Source organism: Panthera tigris, chromosome A1, assembly GCF_018350195.1.
Source record: "Panthera tigris isolate Pti1 chromosome A1, P.tigris_Pti1_mat1.1, whole genome shotgun sequence".
NCBI classification, from domain to species: domain Eukaryota; kingdom Metazoa; phylum Chordata; class Mammalia; order Carnivora; family Felidae; genus Panthera; species Panthera tigris.
This window is the reverse complement of record NC_056660.1, coordinates 128,864,672-128,885,936: the sequence shown is the minus strand read 5'-3', so window position 1 is coordinate 128,885,936 and position 21,265 is coordinate 128,864,672. Positions and strand designations below refer to the sequence as shown.

The 21,265-nt window shown below is 43.8% G+C and overlaps 1 long non-coding RNA gene across 1 annotated transcript in view; it reads right to left on the bottom strand.

Annotated features, from left to right (window-relative positions):
* LOC122238834 overlaps positions 1–21,265 on the bottom strand; it is a 97,965-nt gene that overhangs the window by 7,771 nt on the left and 68,929 nt on the right. The window contains exon 5 of the long non-coding RNA XR_006218020.1: positions 1,904–2,010. This is a non-coding gene — a long non-coding RNA (uncharacterized LOC122238834). The remainder of the gene's footprint in view (positions 1–1,903; positions 2,011–21,265) is intronic.

Sequence of the window (21,265 nt, the reverse complement as noted above, 5' to 3'; positions counted from 1 at the left end):
ACAGTGGCAGCCCCACAAAGGACAGCCTGGCCCAGACCAGGGTATACAGTTCCCCAGAAACCCCACATGCTATGCCCAAGGCCACAGATGCTCGTGTCTCACACACACTGGTGACACAATCTCTTGTCAGCTTGCCTTATGCTGATGAAAAGCAGTGGCCATTAATTCATCCTCTTTTTTTTAAACTTTATTTATTTTGAGAGAGAGAGAGTGTGCGTGTTGTAGGGGAGAGAGAAAGAGAATCCATGGGGCTCGAACTCATTAACTGTGAGATCATGACCTGAGCCAAAATCCAGAGTTGGACACTTCACATACGAGCCACCCAGGTGCCCCAACATTAATTCATTCTACATGATGAAGTGAGGATCAGAGCCTTGTGTGATATACTGAGAATCAAAATTAACTTTTCCTTGGCACCCGGTTGGTGACCGGTGATCTTCTGACATTATCTTGTTTCATCACCCAGTGTCAAAGGCATTGTGTTCCATTTTCCAGATCAGTAAACTGAAGCTGTCACATTAAGGAGATAGGCTGAAGTCATTTTAAAGAGGGCTATAACTTTTGAAGTTTTTGCAGATACACAAATCATCCTCTACGGCACCTTCCCAAACTATCTGGAGAGCAGAGCAAATAAAATCATTGTGTGCCAGGGCTGGGGGGCTAGGGAGACCAGGGATAAGGTACCTCAAAGACAGTTGCAGTGACCTCTGAAAACTCTTTGTGCGGGTGAGTATGGAAAATGTGACTTTATGGTGCTCCCCTTTCCCACCCCAGCCTCACCGGGAGTGGGAAGCTAAGCAAGCCATGGGGAGGAGTTAAGAGGAGAACATGGTTGGACAAACTCCTAGGGCTACTGGACGAAATCTGAGGCCTGTTTTTCTGAAGAGGCCCAAGTGAACAACAAGCATCATTTCCTATCTAAAAGTAGGGCAACTGCCTCAATACAAGTATCTTTAATAAAGGATATTTGACTTTCTGGAATTTCTGTAGAAACAGGACTATCCTACTTGAGCAATTTCGGAAAGAACTGAATTCTCGTCCTCTTGTGTGTCCCCCATGAATTCAGAAAAGCTATCTTTATAGCATTGGGTCTCTCCACACACAGCTCTCCAGACCCTCCCAAGCCAGAGAGAAAAGAAAGCAAGTATAAAGGAAAAAAAGACACCCTGTTTTTTCCTCTTTGAAGTTCTTGATGCTCATTCCTATTCTCCAGCTTATCCATGAGCTGCTCCCTTTCCATTCATTCATTTGTTCATTCATTCAGTGCTTATCTAGGTGCCTACCATGCTAGACATAGGGCAGGGCTCTTCTCTCGTGGTACGTATTTGTCACAATAACCTGGGAGGAGGGCACTGTTACCTGCTTTATGAGTGAGCTCACTGAGGCACAGAGGAGCTGAATGGTTTCCCCACACATCCAGGTTCACAGATGTTGGAGCCAGCCTGTGAACTCAGGGCTCTCCAGCTCCCTTCCACACACATACTGTTTTCCTTGCCCCATATATTCAGCCATCGTTTTTGCTAGAAATTTGCCATTATCATCCCCGGGAGAGAAGGCATTTCCCCCCATTACCCATATATTCAAATTGAGGTCCTAGGGTCATTCTGGAATAAATGAGTACTTAGAACCCCCTTAGACTGTTGATATCTTTATTAATCTTTAGTAATCTACTTTGCCTGCAGAGCCACACTCCAATTTCCAATGCTAAGTAGAAAGTCTCTCTCGAGAGGTGTTGTGTCCTTGATGGTACTTTAAACAAAGAAATCAAATTGTAAAATGCTGATCTGTGAATAGAAGATGCCCAGAGCCTAGCATAGTGTCTCGTACATGTTACGTGTTTAATAAGGTTTTGATGTGAATGAACAAGTGAATGAAGGAACAAATGAATGACTCTGAAACGTACCCAGGGCTTCTCTGGTCTCCTCAGGTCACTGGCATCAACACAGACTTGCGTGGGATGTGGATCAACAGCACACAAGCCATGTGGCACTGTCCCGCTCTAAAGGTAGCCTACAGTTGGGGTACAAAGTACACAGTTCATTTGTGGAAATGCTTCTTTGTAGCCTTTGTCTGAAATTCCCCACAAAGGTTGGTGGAATTTGTTTTTAGGATTACCTGACAGGCATTAAAAGCAATTGACTTCAGAGCAAATACTGAAAAGTCACTTTGTTCACTATCATCGATTTAATGGGGATCAAAAGAAAATTGGGTGTGAATGTCATTTTTACAGAAACTTTTCTTTATTTATGGAAGATGAATAAATCTCCATTCTATGACCCACTTCTTAACTAATTACATTAGATAAAGGTGGGAGGAATTATGGAGCTAGTGATTTGCAAGTGTTCAAACTCTTGAGGAAACAAAACGTGTATGAAGCTGAACACTTCAAAATATATACATCAATAAGAGTGGATCCTTCGTACCTAAATTCTGTGGAAGTGGTTAAGACCCGAGGTCAAACTGAAAGATTTTTCTTTTCAAATGTTTTCCTCCTAATCAGCCTCCTCTTCCCATTCCCCAAATCTTACTCTAATCTCCTGGGTCTTAGGCTCCTTGAACAGAAGGGGACGTACAGTCAAGCACATTCGGAAGGTATTCTTCATTTACCTCCTAGTGGATTGGCACTCTGAGTCATGCTGTCTTTGGGGCCATTTTGTTACTGTCTCTGCCCGTCCCGATTCTGCAGTACCACCTGCTTTGGATTCTTGCAGTGGCTCTGAATAGCACTCCAGGGGAGTGTCAAGAACACTTGAGAAATCCCCAGACTTAACCAAGACACCTTCCCTCTTCTGTCAGTGGCTCTGGATCAGGTCCCTCCAATGAAGATGTTTTGGTAATTTTAGTTTCAGTTGAAGTTCTAATTTGTGCTTGGGTCGAGTTCTAGCTAGAAAAGCTTTCTCTTTACTACTTATGATGAGAGGACAGTCAGTTACCTAAGAGGTGTGGTTAGAAAGGTGTCAAAGTACCTGAAGAAAAGAAATGCTCTTCTTTCACACCTGGAGCTCTTACTTTTGGGTGACCTATGTTAAATTGCAGATGCCTTGGGTTGGTGGCATATTAAGTTGGGTGTTACAGGGGCGCCTGGGTGGCTCAGTTGGTTAAACGTCCGACTTCAGCTTAGGCCATGATCTTGCGGTCCCTGAGTTCGAGCCCCGTGTTGGGCTCTGTGCTGACCGCTCAGAGCCTGGAGACTGTTTCAGATTCTGTGTCTCCCTCTCTCTCTGACCCTCCCCCGTTCATGCTCTGTCTCTCTCTGTCTCAAAAATAAATAAACGTTAAAAAAAATTTAAAGAAAAAAAGTTGGGTGTTACATAATTCTGTCATCCAATTTCCAATCTCTGAATATGTTTGAAAAAGGAGGGAAAAATCTAAGCTGGTTCTGCAAATAATCTCAAAAGTGAGTTTGAAAAGAATTTTGAGTGATAGAATATCACCTAAGTGGGGCCTACAAAGTGGCTATTTGAAAGAATGATAATTACTGGATGTGAAAGTTTTGATATGTTAAAAAAAAGATCAACATAAGTTTTTGGTGTCTTTTTTAAAAACATTTTTATTACTTTTTTTTTTTTTTGAGAGAGAGAGAGAGAGAGAGAGAGGGAGAGAGAAAGCACGCACACATGCAAGTTGGGGAGGGGCAGAGAAAGAGAGGAACTGGGAATCTAAAGCGGGCTCTGCACTGACAGCAGAGAGCCCACTGATGGGCTCAGACTCATGAACCACGAGATCATGACCTGAGCCGAAGTCAGATGCTCAACCAACTAAGCCACTCAGGTGCCCCTAGTTTTTGGTATCTTTGATGCAACTTTTCATGCTCAGAAAAGATTATTCAGAGGGCTACTTTTGTTTCCAAAATTAATACTTCATTTATTAAGGTTATACTTTCAAATACATTTGGTTTTTAAGTTCAACTTCCAAATATTATTTCAAAATCAAGAAAATTTTAATACTTGATTTTAAGGGGGCATTTGATTAATTTTTTGTCTGATTTACAAATTATTAAAATCCTTTAGAAACTTTAAACGGAGTATGTAAATTTTTCATATATTCAATTTTCTTTTTAAGCACACCCTTTGTCCAACCAGCAAACCCATTTTTCTAAAAAGTTTTAGCTTAAAATCACAAAACTACTCATGTTAAATTGGAATTATAACCCTGTCCTAGTATTCTAATAAGCTAAATTCTGTTAATCATTACAAGTTTCCCCAAATACTAAATATGCACATATTACTCAGAAACACCCAAATATTAATATTATGAGATTGGTTTTCTTTAAAAATACGTATTTAATTGAAAATGTTCCTGGGGTTAAGAGATGCATATCCACTAAGGAAAGAATTATGTTGTTCCAAACAATTTCACAAGCGGTTTTTAGGACTACATTTTTAACTGAATTAGGTTACTTAGTGATTAAAGAGGCCATCAGCCAGGACACCAACCAGATTTGTGTCTATGACATTGACGGGCCACACAAAGTCTCTATCAAATTTATAGTTGCTTTGTCCACCCTTGCCAAATGGCAACATCATATCATTATCTTATATCTGACTTTTAGAGTCTCCAATTACTACATCTTACTTGACCACTTGCATTGATTCAACTTCTCTCTTTACTGTGTCATTATATATACACAGAGATAGACATATCAAATTATTCATGTTAGAGCCACAAGTCAAAGAGATATTTAAAAACATGTTCTTGAATCTCATCATTTTATCTAATTCTGTGGTCATTGTTTTAAAGTTAGGTCATGCCAATGAAAAAAATCAATCAGAATATTTTATTGTTATACCTTATCAATACCCACGAGTGTTGACCTTTCTGATTTCATCCTAGGAAACTCTAATGTAAGCTAACTCCCAAGACCTCCCTGCAATACTTACACTCACTTGGCCCACATGGGACTTTGGCTTCCTTATACCACTGCTGCAGGAGGTGGGACACTGTTTCTGATATCCTGGGGTTCATAAAGATTTCCCATGTTACCATCATTAGGCAAATTGCTTAGCTCCCATGTGGATGTTGCTTGGTACTTCACTAAGTCGGACACAAGGTTATGTCATGAGTCGGGGAGGCAGTAGATCTCTTCACAGCCTGCATTTCTTCATGTGCTGTTGCAACATTCAGGGCATTTCTAGGCAAAATCAGGAGGCAAGTGAAATGTTCTGTTTTCTGGAATTCTCTCTTTCTTCCCGGGTTCTCGTCTTCCAGAGAAAGCCTCTGTCTGTGGTTACCTCTAATCTATTAGGAGAGAACAATTTGGCTACCTGCACTAGAATTCTGGTTGATAGCAGTCAGGGGGCAAATGAGGGGACATGAGAAACCCTAAAAGGATAATGAAGTTAGAGAGCGTAGCAGAACTCTTCTCAGAGCCGAAGAAAGCTCTCAGCAGAGAGGACTAATGTGCTGGTAGTGGTCAATTAAAGGAATGGGGCAGGAAAGACTCAGTATCGTTCTGACAAATCGGGTAAGACACCAAAGTCACTCTGAGCAGTGCTCAGGAAAATTCAAAATCACTTCCTTCTTCTTCCCAGAACTTAGTCTTTGGATCACTTTGGTGTCCTTGACTGTCTCTCCCCTAAAGTAGCTTCCTTCAATGGAGTGCCTGTGTCCTTCATGTGAACCACCATCAAGAGGCCCTACCCAACAGTCACCAGACCTGTTCCAACAGGGATGAATGTGCAGCTGTAAATAGTCCATCACCGTAAGGCCCCCACTGCTCCATCTTGCACCTTACCCAAAGACGAGCCAAGATGAAGTGGGCTGTCTGGAAAAGCTGATGATTTTCCCTCACATGCCTGAGGTATCTGATAACTCGGTGACAATCAAATAGAGAAAATTCAACTGCAGAAGTAAGAGTTTGTGATGTGGGTAGACCATTCTTATGCTTGGAGGCCCCAAGATGTTTGATATTTGAATATTCCCATATTGCACACTAAAGATATTTTTTCTAATTGTTTGTTACAGATCTATCAGAATGTTACTGATTTGGGTATATTGATCTTGCTGAGCTCTTATTACTTAATAGTTTCCACGGTAGACATTACAAGGTCTCCCTGAGCATTCAAAAATAAAACAAAACAACAAAACAACAAAACAAAACAAAACCAACTATACGTCCCAGGTCCCTTACAGTTAGGCAACACGTGACCAGCTGTAACCAATGACATGCGGGTGGGAGTCCCACATGGGTCTTCCCAAAAGGGTCACTGGCAAGCTAAAGAAGTGAAAATCTCCTGCGTGATTTTCTCTTGCTCTTCTGCTGAAACAGGTGTGGACACCAAGCGTTGAGGGGGCCACATGTCTGTTGATGAATCACACCACATGGTGGAGAGTCACTCAGAACGTCAACACACTGCAAGAAAAGGAAGCAAACTGCTGCTGTGTTCAGCCCGTGATCTTTCAGGATGGTTACCACAGCGTAACCCAGTCTCCATCGACTAATCCAGTTTGTCTCTAGATTCCCTTGGACTTTTTTTATACAGACCATTATAGCAGCTATGAATAATGAGTTTTTGTTTCTTCTTCTCTAATTCTTAGCTAATTAAATTTTCATGAATACCAACCTTAACAATTAATGAAGTTGACATAATGTTGCATTTTGTAGATCTTTAATTAAACATTTATTAATTTTGATTTGCAGTTTTCCTTTGTCTTCTTCCAGGTCTCAGACATTTTCTGGGCCCTCAAACAGCTGACAGGCCCCAGGCCCGGTGCTAAGAGGGCCTAAGGGTTAACAAGGCCACAGTGAGGCTGGCTGTCACTTGGGGAACTTACCAGCTCAGGAGCCTGAAGGTCCACAAGGAACTAATCTAAGAGAAGCACAGAGAGCCGTCACTTAGGGGAGTCAGCTGGGCTGAGACCAAAATACTAACAATAGCTCCCTGGGTATCGTAGCAAATCAAAATGGGAAAGTCTCTTTTTTCCTGTTCATCTTTTCTTTCAGGAGGAGAATCAGAGTTTGTCTTCTCTTACTTCTAGAATTTGGCGACAGCTCTGAATATCTCATTATTACCATTTTAACACTGTAGGTATGCTCTAGTTCAAAAAGGTCCAAAATAATAAAACCTGACCTTATCAAAGAATATACGAATTGGAGGATGGTAATTTGCTTTACAAAGGGTTCCCTGCTCCACAAAATGAATTCAACTTTGGTGTCCCTAAAATAGCCAGTTCCCTTGGTGCGTGTTAAATATAATTCAATTTACAAAAATTCGATTTGCATATAACCTTTTCAGCAGCACATCCATTGTGCAAAGCAATGTACACTTGTAATTGGCTGCAAATTGCCAGGAGACCACCCTTGCGCATATTGTTCCTAGATGTGCAATTTTTTCTTAGTCTCCATGGGGTAGAGCAATGGAGTGGCTCAAGTTTCAGTTGTTTATCTGATCCCATTGACCATCCTGAGAAAAAGCGCTCGTCAATTATGTGGGGACATGAGCTATGTAGAGATTAATGTTGTGTGCGTAGAAGAGGAAATGCGGACAGTTGACAAGAACTGGCTGGGTTCACGATAACTGCCTCACTGTGTCGCAGGAGCTCTCTTTATCTTGATGGCTTGACGGTCCTCAGGACAAAGTGAAATGAAACAAGGGACAATTTAGGAGCATGGTTTGGATATCATTTTCCCCCCTGAGGTGGTGGACCTGTAGGAGCATCTCTCAAGGAAAAGAGAACTAAGTATAGTGGCCTGAGCCACGGGGTGAGGGAGAGCCACAGCGGACCCAGCCGGACGGCAGCCTGACACGGAGGCTCCCCGTGCAGGGTGTTCTTACCACAGGAGCAGAGCCAAGGTACTTAGCAAGGCAAATGCTGCATTTTCTCATGTGTTATGTAAAAAGCAAAAGTGGCATCTTTTTATGGCAAATTGAATTAAAGTAGATTATTGCTGGTGATGCCAAGTCACATCTAAAACCCTTTTCAACCTGAATATTAAAAACCCTGCCTGGCACATCACACTCTCTTTTCAGAAATGATACCTTCCTCACACATTCCCGCTGCCCCCCTTCCCCGAGTTGGATGCCAGAGCCCTGCTCTTCTGATTAGGCAGTTCCCTCTGGGACTGCACGCAGGGTGGCTAACAGCTCTCCTTCCCTAGGCGAGCCTGCGGGGTGTGTCAGGCACGTGGCAACAGATTCCTGCCTCCTGGAGACTGGACTCTGCGGCTTCAGATGCACTTAAAGGAACTGAACCAGGCCTTTCTAGACCTGGCTGGTTGGTGCTTTTGTATTTTTTGTTTTGTTTTGCTGGAGGGAACAACTCCTTCTCCCCCGGTTGAAAAAGTCTTCTTGGGCAGCAAGTTCAACCTCCAGAGGGCAAGGCTTGGCTCCTTCCGGTTGCCAGGCAGGTGTTCTCCGTTGACTGCCTTAAACTCCTGGAGGCACAGCACTCAACAACCTTGGAAACAGCAATCTCTCCTCAACCAAATTAAAAATACTGCCCTATTTCTCAGCAGCCCAAATTTGGGGTAGTTGATTAAGTACTTTATCTCGGCCTGCCTCCAAGAGAGAATCTCTTATTTAACCAAAGCCGACTTTCCCTGCAGTGGGAGGCAGGCGGCCACCTCGGGTGTGCAAGATGTGCCCTGCACTACTCCAGGGCTCGCCCTTAGCACAGACAGGCGAGAACACGCCCTGCAGGGTCTGGTAGTTTATGACTTGCTTGTGTTCCGTGGAGCCAGTCCTGGGAAGTACAGGGAGGGTGTATTTCTACCTAGGTGGCCTGAATTCAGGGAAAGAGGACACCCTGGGGTGCAGACCAAGCGGGGCTCATAAACTTGCTTGGGCACTTATAACCTGTGCAAAGCTGGACGGTGTCCATAGCCTCTCCCCCAAGAGCCATGCACAGCAATGTCTGACAGACCACAGCAAAGATTAAATGAAGAGGATGAGGTGGAAACACCCGGTGTCTCGTCCAGGTTCTCTTCCTGCAGTCCTACTGGCCGGACAGGTCACCATTTGTCCCTGCCTCATCTGCTTTGATCATGGAGGCTGGGGGGAGAATGAAAAAGTAGCATGGGACCTGGGCCCCGGCACAGTGGCCTCCAAGAGGTCTGTGTATGTGGTAGCCAGATGTGCTAAGCTCCAAGCGACCTGAGCCCGTCAGAAAACTTTCTCCAGATGTTTGCTATATATGTTACAGCCAAGTCACTTCCCCAGTGAGGGAAGAAGATGGAAGAGAAGATTGGGCAATACAGGAGGCGGGATGGGGTGGGAAGTAAGGTGGAGGATAGAACAATTGGTTGGGAATGGGAGAGTAAGGTATGAGAATTTGAAATCTATATCTTTATATACCTGGTATTTTCTGTGCTGCTTTCTCTTTCATTTGTAGTACTGTGTCCAATGGAGCCCGCGAGAGCTCAGGGAAGGGGCTGCCCTTGGAGGGGGCACTGTGTCGCAGGGCAGCAGTGACCAGGTGACCACCTCTCCCCAAAGGCTGTGGACACTGGGAGGTCAGAGTCTGGCCCCTTGGTGGCCTCCTTGTTCCATTAAGAATGTAGAATCTAGAGTCTTCTGGGTTAAGTCTTGGGCATTTTGTTTGAATAAAGAAGCCTGTTCTCTCCTACCCAACCAGATATGTTGGCCATAACAGATGGGTGCATTTCAGAGGCCTCCTCCAGCCGGCTTTGCCCTGGCTACAGATGGGGTAGAATCATGCCCTCTGTCTGAGGGAGGGAATGGCTTCATATGCTGCCTCATACGCTGCTTTCCTCCCTCTCTCCGGGTTCTCCGAAGAAATGCAAAACTGAGGTCAGAGATGTTCAGATTCAATGACCACAAGCAGGAAGAAGGGGCATTTTCAAGGACCCAGCCCCTCGCCTAGCTTGGTGACATGGGCATTCACCTCAACTCCCTGGAGAAGACTCAGGGCTGTCCATCTTGACCACTGAATGTAAGACACAGGGAACTCCAGAAGGCCCCAAATCAGCTTCTCACTCTGTTGACCTTCCTCTTCTCTACCTCTTAGCTTCCCAGCATTGATTTTACTATTCTAGGATGAATATATTTTCAGGGCTCAAGTGGCCCCCTGTCCCCCTGTCCAGAGAAAGCAGAAACTCTTTGAGCTGTGGACCAAGGAGCAGGAAGCCAACCTCCCCAAGAGCAGTGTTGATTCAGACAAGGCACAAAACCTCCCTGGGCCTGTTTTCTTTAAAAAAAAAAAAAAAAAAAAAGATGCCTACCTGCTGTCGCTGTCAAGTGAGATATGAATGTGAAAGCATTTTGTAAACCATAAGACACCGCATAGAGGAAGAATACAATTACTCTCGTTAGGAGGGCAGGGGTGCTTATGTGAGGCTGGCCTGGGCTTTCTCCTACCATCTATGGTAGACACATCAAACTAGCAGCCTTTGGAGTCCCCGGTATGTTGTATTTACACAGCATTTACAAATATTTGGAAATCACTGCCAACGTTAAAAACGGAAGAAAAAAAAACAGGAAATGTGGAAATGTTTACGGGAAAGAAATAGAGTTCTAGCTTCACTTCAAAAATTAGAAGACCTGGCAGCAGGGACCAGAGGGGCCATCTTGGGCGGTAGCATCTGCTTCCCATAACAGGCACGAGCTGCCCAGTTCAGTAGCATCTCTGCCACCCCAGGCGTCTTCTACCCTTGCCTGCCTAGCACTGTGGGCGTATGAATTTGCAACACGTGCTCCACAGGAATTTACTTGAGAAACATGCCTCTCCTTTCCCACTTTCACTGGCCCCACCACTGCCATGCCCGCTTCCCAAGGATAGGAGTTTTGCTTTCTCTGAAGCCAGCGAGGAAGGAAATCCAGAGCTAAGAACAGCAGCAAGGAGGACCTTTCCATAAGGCACTAGCAAATGCTTGGTCAGGGGTAACTGGCGGTCTTCAAGAGCTGTTCCGAGGGGACTAGATTCAGTTTTCACCAAGTAGTATATCATCAAACATTAAGAGCTATGTTCTGGTTAGCTGTGTCTGTGTAACCATCCCAAAGCTTAGTGGTTGAAAGGTATTAACTTGCCTGAGAGTTCTGTAGGTTAACAAGGCTCAGAGGTGGTATTCACTTAGACTATCTCATCCTGTTGCAGTCAGAGGGTAGCTGAGGTTGGAGTTGTCTGAAGGCTCACTTGGGCCGACGCCCAAGGCAGCTCATTCCCAAGGCTGGCAGCTGATGCTGGCTCAGAGTTCAGTTGGGGTTGTCCACTGGAGCACCTGTGTGCATCCTCTCCTCTTGGGTTTCTCGCTATATGGCAGCTGGGTTCTAAGGGGGAGTGTCCCAAGAATGAATGTTCCAAGAGATCCCGAAAGAAGAGGCAAGGCTTCTTAGGCACAAACTTCGGGAGTCACACAGTGTCACTTCAGCCATATTTCACCGGTTAAAAGCAAGTCATAGAACATGCCAGATTCAAGCAAAGAGGAGTACACAAAGCATGAATAATGGGAGGTGAGATTCATGGAGGGGGAGCCATCTTTGGAAACTAACTGCCACAAGTAGCATTAGGGAGGTCGGTCCTTATTTCATGGCTGCTTTCACATGTGTTTTTATTTTAGAACAACTCATCTCCTCTCCCTTCAGCTTTCCCCAAGGTAAGATATTAATGAGATCATATTTGAACTCCTTGACAAAGTAATGCGTCCTTATGAAGCATACTATTATTATCAGCCTGCCTGATGGTTTCCACCTGGAGTCCACAGAAAACAGGATGAGAGGTGATATTGCATCTATCTCAACAACAAACAAAACTTCATTAAATCCACTGAAATAACACAGACATTCAGATTTAGTACAGATCAAATCCTATTACCAACAAATTGCATCGAATCTCCTCCAAAAATCTGTAGAACCAGATGTTTTCCAAGCCCTACTTCCTTTAGGCAAATACCCAATGTAAGCAACGTGAAGGGCTACCAAAGAATTAGAATATCCCCTGAGATTTGTTAGGATGGGATTTGACCCATTTTCTTTTAGTCACAGGTTCAGGCATCTTAAAATCAGAAAGAACAAACTTGCAGGATTCATGAGTGTGAGCTGGCTGAGAAATGGGTCTCATTTAAATTGTAGAAAATGTATCTGTACGCTGCTCTCAGGCTTCCCTTCTAGGCCCTGGGGGATTCCCACTCCATTCTCTGGTCAGCATCTGGGGAGTTTACAGAGCAAAAGCATACCTGGCAGCCGAGCACCCCACTCGAAATCCAGAATCTTCCCTAGGAAAGGGAGTAATCAACATAAAGGTAAGGGCTTCAGACGATGTCAATTTCTGGGCTAGAGGTGGAGATGTGGGCACCACACAGCATTTAGACATTTCCCCAAGTCAAGCCTCTGCTTTTCCTTTTGTGAAAACACACATTGCTTAATCTTTTTCTGCTTATTTCTGCCTAAAGGCCCTAAAGGGACGTGTTAGGGTTAGGCCAGGTGTTCAGCCACAGGAACGCTCCTAAGCCTGCAGATGGCAGCCCCTCCTCCAGTGAGAATGTTCCGGAAGGCCTTATTGGGCCTGCGCGTCACCCGAGTCCCCTTCTAAGGACTCCCGGTTCTCATTTCAGGCAACACCTTTCTTTCCCCCATGAACGGTCGCAACATCCCAAGCCTCGTTTCTCCCCACAAAGAGCTCTCCCTCCCTCCCTCCCTCCCTACCTTCCTGCCCTCCCTCTCTCTGGCCAATGTACACATGGGCAAAGGGTGTAGAGGGCACGCTGTCAGTCAGGAACTAGCTGGAAGGTGATCTGCTTTCTCGTCGGGTTTCCAGAAATATGACATATCTAAAATTGGAGACCTCTGTACTCTCAGCCAAGGGCCATTTGCTACAGCCATCTTTGTGTTTTTCCCCTTCAAAATTCCTCCATTTGTGCCTCTATGCCTATTTTCCACTAAAGAAGGCCATCCCCTATCCTCCTCTGTCCTTTGCCAAATTAACCTCACGCAAGCTACCAGCAGCCACATAACTGAATCCTTTGTCTCCTAAACACTAGGTGCACTTCATTTCTAGTGTTTGGTTTTCTTCTCATTTTGCCTTAAATGCAACCATGCTGAAATGCTGGGGATTCTGCTAAAGTCCTGGGACACAGAAGTAGACAATATCACACAAGAGGAGGCAGCATTGACGACAGTCCTTACACTAACTGGGAATGGTCTTTTGTGTTTGTCCTGCCCATCTTGATTATCAGTACTTTCACAACAAAAATTAAGCCTCTTATTTCCATTTGTAGGTCTCTTTCCTCACACCAAAGAGCACAAGACCCTGCCCACAGTGGACACTCAGTATTAAGAGCCAGAGGGTCAGCGGCGCCTGGGTGGCTCACTCAGTTAAGCATCTGACTGACTCAGGTCCTGATCTCACAGTTTGTGGGTTTGAGTCCTGCGTCGGGCTCTGTGCTGACCGCTCAGAACCTGGAGCCTGCTTCGGATTCTGTGTCTCCCTCTCTCGCTGCCCCTCTCTTGCGCAGGCTCTGTGTCTCCTTCTCTCTCAAAAATAAACCTTAAAAAAATTTTTTTTTCAATAAGGGCCAGAGGGCTGATGGTCCTGGGCTGTACCCTCAGGCCAAGGCTCCCTCTATTCCACTCCCTCCCTCCTTCCACAAGGACTCATAACACTGGGTGTGGACCGAGAAGCCCTTAGGAGCTACCTTGGAAAAGTGGTCCTTAACCTCTACTGTTTGTCACACAGGGAGCTTTCAACCAGTTTTGAAGTCTGTGGCAAGAAATTTGTTTCTAGTAGCTTAAGTATACTTTCTTAAAGGATCAACTTTATTTTTACAACTCGAGACAGATTCAAGTTTGTCCCTGTAATAACTACCCTCTTTCTGGCTGGCGCTGGAATATTCTTTCTTCTGTGGTACAGCATCAGGAATCCTGAATGGTGGTGGGCAGCCTTCAGTCCGCCCACTGTGGCACAAGCCAGTAGGAGAGCAACCCTTAGTAATGTACCCTTAATCTCTGGCAGCTATTAATAATCACAGAGATTAACCTTTCCTAATTCTTAACTTCTTAAAATAGAAATCTGTGTATTTCCTTGGGAGTCTATCAGGCTTATAAGCACCATGTTTATATATGTTTGGGAAAGAAAAGTTTGAGAATTAGGTCTTTAAGACGAGCTACTACCCAAAGAACACACAGTGCTGTTGTTGTGGACAACAATTGCAGGGCCTTGTTAAAAGTGTCCAAACTGTGTGGTAAGGACGTGGCAGCCTGGCGGGTCTCCGTGCACTTGCCTAAGGAATTTTTTGCGTCTCCCAAATGTGACAGAGACTCAGAGTTTTCTAGCCTCAGGGTGTAGAGAAGCTTGCCTTTTTAAATTGTTGTTTTATTAGTCATGATGTATGCCAGTAATTGCCTCCTCTGCTTTATGTATTTTAATTACTTGCCTTGTCTTCCCTGGCTTTGAGTATCTGGGTGTCTGGATCATCAAGAGTACAACTTCAAATAATTCTAATCAAGGAATAAGTCTGTTATGATGTTGGCAATTTGACCCTCTTTATTAGACCAGCTGCAAAATAAAAATCACTTTTTTTAATGTTTATTTTTGAGAAAGAGAGAGAGAGGAGAGGCAGAGAGGGAGGGAGACAGAAAGCAGGCTCCTTGCTGACAGGAGAGAGCCTGATGTGGGGCTCCAACCTATGAACTGTGAGTTCATGATCTGAGCTAAAGTCAAATGCTTAACCGACTGAGCCACCCAGGCACCCCAAAATGAAAATCACTCTTTAGGGATGCTGCCAGTGGAAGCAGAGTTCACATCCTGGCTGGGCTTCAGATGTGTGAGTGGGACTTGCTCTAGGATGCACACACTGGGCAAAGATATGTTGCAGGACCCGTGAGCTGTGTTGCCTGTGTGTGTGTGTGTGTGTGTGTGTGTGTGTGTGTGTACTTGCATGTGTGCTCATATGCATACAGAGATAGGAACAAGGTTGCCTACCTTTATCCAGGGCAATGGGGGCACATTCCAGGATGGGAAGGACAATTCAAAATAAAGATCACCTGCTCTCTATATTCCAAAAGAGCGGCTATATTTTCAGAAAACATTCTTCCTCCCCTTTCACCTTCCTTCCCCATTCCGTGGGGTGCCCAATCTTTACTGTAGCTCCGAGGAGGGGTCTATGGAGAAAAGTAGGCTATGCCCTCTCCACGCTCCAGGAATTGCCACTTGAACTGACCTTCCCTCCACCTCCTGCCAATCGTCCCCTCTCTGGGGCTGGGTCTCAAGCATGAGGCAAACGCAAGTTAGATGGTTCAGACAGACATGTGTGAAACAGTGCACTGCTCAAGGGCAGGATTGCATTAGAAGAAACTAAGCTCACATCAATCAGAACCACAAGTCTTATTTCTTTTGAATTCCTACCTTGCTCTGTAAGAAAAAAAAAAGCCAATTCTGAAACCTAATCAAATATGAGTAACTTTTCAGGCACCTGGGTGGCTCAGCTGATTAAGCATCGGACTTTGGCTTGGGTCATGATCTCAGGGTTCTTGGGTTTGAGCCCAGTGTCAGTCTCGGTGCTAACAGTGTAGAGAACCTGGAGTCTGCTTTGGATTCTTTGTCTCCCTTTCTCTTTGCCCCTCCCTTGCTCGTGCACTGGCTCTCTCTCAAAAATAAATGAACATTTAAAAAAATTATTTTAATTAAAAAAAATCTGAATAACTATCTTTGTTATATACTTAAAATGAATAAGTGTATACATTTTATTTCGTCAAAAGAGTTCCTTATACATTATCTCTGTAACACTATGAGGCCTTTAATTTTATTTTCACTTAATGGATGAGGAGACTGAAACACAGAGGAGTTAAAGGACTTTTCTGAAGTCACACAGCAATTAAGGCAAAGTTAAGATTTGATTCTCCCTCTTCTGACTTTGAGTTCTTTCTAAAACATTTTTTCCTGTTAATTCTTTTCTCATTCAAGCCTATTTCTCTCTTTTTATTTCACCAGGCATCCATACATCACTGGAAAGTTCTAAAACCACTTTTTCCTCCTTTAGATACCACTTCAGACACTGATTTTCTTAGATGCTTTTTTTGGGAAATCATCTCATCAGAAAAAAGTTATTCCAATACATATGTCCATACACAAGTGCCCTTGGTCTAGGAATTTTAATTGCCTGGGCTTTAACAGCAGTTGAAGGGACCTTGATGTGAAAAGACTTCTTCCTGTGCCACAAATACTCCAGGCTTCTGTCCCAGTGACCTAGCTTCTTGGGCTCAGGGCTTACTGTGGGATTTTAGAGGACACTTACTTCCTGCTAAAATAACTGTCATTAGGTATTTACTATATGCCAGTCTCTCTGCTTGATGCTCTGCATCTGTTACCGTGCATGTTCACAAGAGGTGGTATCCTAAGCTATGACCATGATCTCCAGACTAGGACACCAAGGTTCCAAGAGCATAAGCCATGGTCTATGCAGAGCTGCTATTGATTTTGACTAGAAAGCCATATTTCTTTCTTTATATTACTTCTTCGTGTTTTCATATTAATTGCTTGGTATAAGACAGCAAAAAACATTCTTGATACCTTACTGGCTAAAAATATGGGAAGCATCAGTACCTTTAGGGTCACCCTTAAAGTCACAGGGTGTGGCCTGAAGCCTGAGGTTCACGAGTGGTGCATTGGTCTCAAGGACGTGAGAAATCAGGAGTTCCAGATGTGAATTCTAATGCTGTACCTAAGCACTAACCACCGATGTGACTTTGGGCAAGTTGCTTTGCCTCTCTGGATCTTCATTTCCTCGCCCATATAACTAACAGTATAGAGGAGAGACTCCCTGAAGAGTCCCTCAGGACTCCCTCAGAGTCCTGTCCTGAGACTCCCATCACACACCTACAGGGACATGTTCTTTTTCAGAACAATTCTGCCACCCGGAATCTTATGAAGCAGTAAGACTCAATTCCCCATTACCACAGCATTCAACATTCAGCATTCCCACCTCCCCAAAGCATATGGCGCCACGGACGACTGCCAGGAAGCACTGTGAGCAGAAGTGAGGACTGAATGAACATCAGCAGCCAACACATTGGGTTTGTCCTTGTTGTCCTTACCACTAAGCAACTATAGTGGGCATAGGGGACAGTCCTTTATTACAAGGACCTACCTGGATGCAGTTACTGACTTCAGGTTCTCCATTTTACCTCACTGTCCCAAGAACAGCACTGTCATGCCCCAACCTTCTTTCTAGTATTTTCTATTTCTAGACATCTCCCTGTATTAGTATATTAATTAAAAAAAAAAAAAAAACTAGGCTTCAAATAGAGGGAAAAATTAAGACCCAGTGTCTCGTGGTGGCCCTGGCTAGGGAGGGAGGGACTGAAGGAAGATCTCCTTCATTTGGGCAAAGTAGCCAGTAAGAGGAAAAGATGGAAAGACATTTTGATTTTGATGTTTACTGGCTTCTCCGTCCTTTCCCAGACCTCTCCAACTCCATCCTGATTTTACTTTTTATTATAAGGGCTTAAGACCCTGATGAAATGGGTATGGGGAGGAAGAATGCAAAGATATAGAGAGGGTGAGAAGTAGAGCAGACAAAATATATTTCATGGGCTATCACTCAGTAGTGAATCCATCAGAATCCTGATAGCCGAGACTCAAGTCAGACTTTCATTTTTAAAAACCTGTTTCTGTTTTGTTTCTGTTTGCTGTTTGGTTGATTTTGCCGACTTCGAGATGGGATTTTTAAAAATCTTGTCATTCCTCTGTTGTTCACTAAAGCCCTATGCCCCTCCAGAACTGCTCACAGAAGAACTCTGTTGCCAGACTGTGAGGACCCCAAGCCTGACGGGAGCACAGCACAGCACAGCTAGGAACAGCCCAGCCCGGTGACAGGAGGGCAGGAATGCGGTTCTCTGCCAGTTCTTTATGCCCACGAGGAGGAAGGGACTGGGGAGAGGAAGGACAGGGCCATCGCAGAGTTTGCCAAAGATTCACAAGCACCCAGAGTAGGAGTACTTCCAGCAGAAATTCCTTTCCCAGGGCCTCAATGGGCATCAGGAGGATGGGGAGGGGAGTAATGTAGTAGGCAAAAATTTGATCTGTTATGACAACCTGGAGAGGCGTGAAAAGGTTTTTCTTAATGATGCAAGTTGCAGACAAGTCCTGCCAGCTACAAACAGGGGTCATCATGCAAGGGAACTGCTGTGGGGGGCGGCATCATGGGGAAGGAGTGTACATCTGCGACAGTCGCTGCAGACTCCCGTGCCAACAGTTGTTAAAGTGGGTGAGGTGGGTGGTGAGCGGATCCCAGTCTGTGTAACAACCAGCTGCTTTGTGATGGTGGAGGAGGGGATCAAGTGCCAGATCGCCATTTCTGTAATAGTGAACAGCCAGAAGGTACACACCCACCCACAAACCAGTAAGACAAGCAATGTGGGATGCAAGGGGAAACCCTCAGAGGTGTGTGTCCATGATCTCCAAAAACACTGAAATGGCAAGACTGAATCAATTGGTTACTTTGTCTTGATGGGTTAAGAATCAGTCTGCTTTCTTTGTATTTCCCTCATTGATGTTTCATCAATGAATTCATGAATCTGGCTTCTGTTCCCTTCTGTTTTGACTTGGATGTAAATGTTGGGAGGAGAATCCTCGAGTGTTTATCTATTCTCGACAGTTTGTATTTGGGCAGCTAAGGACTATGGCGACAGACAAAAATGAAAAAGACACAGAGGTTACAAGAGGTGGGACAAGGTGAGAATCACTGAGGGGTGGTGGCCTGAGGGACCGGGACAAAATCAAAATTGTAGCCAAGACAACTTTTGAGACTCACGACTTCTGAAAAATTTATACCTTAGTCCAAGATATCTACAAAAATACCTTGAAGCACTGGTGACTTACACAGGACATTCAATAAAGGCATACTTAGCATATTACTGGGCACCATTTTAAGTTGAAATGGGCCTATGGAAGTTTAATAGTCTACCTGCTATGAGTGGGTGGGGGAGAAAACATGATAAAAATAGTGATTCACCTGAGATTTGAGAAAGACTCCTGGGAAAGGTACTTGACTTTGTGCAAGAATAATCATACTCCAAAATCTGAAGTTCATTTACACCTATTCCTTTACACCTATTGAACCACGTTCTTTTCCTCTCAAGCTCTATCGGTTAAGTTTGCTGACACCAGACTCTGTAAAGCTATCGTCAGTAGGATTCTTGCAGCCTATTCTGGTTGGCTAGAACAGCCTTTGAAATGTTCTCATACCTACTTTCCTCAGAATGTGTACAAGGAGGAAAATTCATTTCCTTCCTGTCGAGAAAAGTTAATGATCATTTTCCATTATATTAAAATATTACCCATTGTTATGACTTCAGTTTAATGTTCCTGCAGAAATCACCATGTGTCGCAGTTTAACTATGCCAAGGCCAAGGCACCCATGTGTTACTTCGGAGTTTTTCTTTAAAAATGGGTTGTTTAGGATGAGTTATGACAAAAAAAAAAAAGGCAAATCACACCACTTTGGGAGAATAGGTAATTACATATTTTTTTTAAAAATCACTTTTTAAAAAAACCCAAATTTTTAACAATGTTGTCTCCAGAATATAATTATAAATGCCACAGTAAGTCTCTGAACCAGAAATAAGAGTGTGCTTTTAAGATACAATAAATGCTTTAAGTATTGGGACAAAGTTTCTCTTTTAGGAGAGATGAAAAGCAGAATTACAGCCTCCTATGTATTGTGTAATTTCTTGAGTAGTTTACTCATTATTATCATTTAAAAAAAAAATGCCCATCCCTCCTCAGAGTTTTTTTTTTTTTTTGTGAAAGATATTTGATATTCTTTTTTTTTTTTCACTATATGAAGTTTATTGTCAATCCTCAGAGTTTCATTATTCGCATCCACAGAAGACAAAGGCAGGCCGAGAAGTGGACAGGTGGAAGACCCAGAGTGGCCTCACAGAATGCCCACCCTCCACAAGTTAGGTGGTGCTTCTCCCCATCTTTTGGACGATGTACAATCACCAGGACAGGAGTCTCACAACGTGAAGCAGACTGTTCCAGAAGCAATGAAAGCAAGGGGAGAAAGAAGGCGGGGTCTGCAAGCAGAGTGAGATGCTTGCTGGGGAGAAGAGCTGGGGATTCATTTGAGCAGGTTAATCAAGTATTGGTTCATTCCCTTCTGTGATTAGTCTGCTTGGGCTCCCAGAACAAAATACCACAGAGTGGGTGCCATCAACAACAGGCATTTATTTTCCCATAGTTCTGGAGGCTGGACATTCAAGACCAAGATGCCAGCAGGGTTGGTTTCCTGTGAGGACTCTCTCCTAATCTTACAGACAGCCCCCTCTTGCTGCCTCTTCACAAGGTCTTTCCTCTGTGCCTGGCTGCCTGACACTGATATTTCTTCTTATAAGGACACCAGTGATAGAGGATCAAGGAGCCACGCTAATGGCCTTAGATTAACTGAATTACCTCTTTGAAAGCCCTATCTCCCAAGTAAATTACATGGATTATAGTCTGCCCATATGACCTCATTTTACCTTAATTTCCTCTGTAAAGACCCTATCTCCAAGTTCATTAGATTCTATAATATTTCCTTTTATTTTAAATAGCATGTCTCATACAAAATATACTAATAACTGGCATCTTCAGATATTCCAGTTGCTTTATGGTCATATATGTATATATGTATATGTATACATATATGTATATGTGTGTGTATATATGTATATATATGTATACATATATACATACATATATGTGTGTGTATATATATATATATATCATAACCTAGATTTCAGCTGCCCACACTCCCACTTGCCCTGCCTTTGGACAAGTAAGAGGAACCTGATTCAAAACCAATTCTACCACCCATTAAAATCCAATGTTTGTGCTGTGATCCTGGGATTGCCCAGAATTAACACTCTAGTGGGCTCCTCCCCACTGAGGCTCACACTCATGGGTGCTGCCTCTATTTCACCCACTTTAACCAGACCCAAAACTCAGCTCCTTCAGGGATCTTCAAAAAAAAAAAAAAAAAAAAAAAAAACCATGAAGAGCTTCCTCACTTTATTTAAGAGTTGGGGCTGGAGTCAGAGCCATGAAGAGGGGTTCTCCTCACATAGGGCACCACCTCTCACCAACACCCCCCCCCATTTCCCCTCACTTTTCTTTTCTCTCCTCTTCCCTCTTATGATTATGACAAATTCCTCTCCTTATCACATGCAGAGCAGTTTAATAATAACTTCTCTAGTTTGACGATACTCTTGGGTCTCACCCTCCACCCCAAGTGGCTTATTAAAATATTTCTTCATTCGAATATATTCAGAGCTCTAAGAGGAATTCTGGTGAATACGATTTTCTCTCCCTCATTATACACACAAAAGTCAGT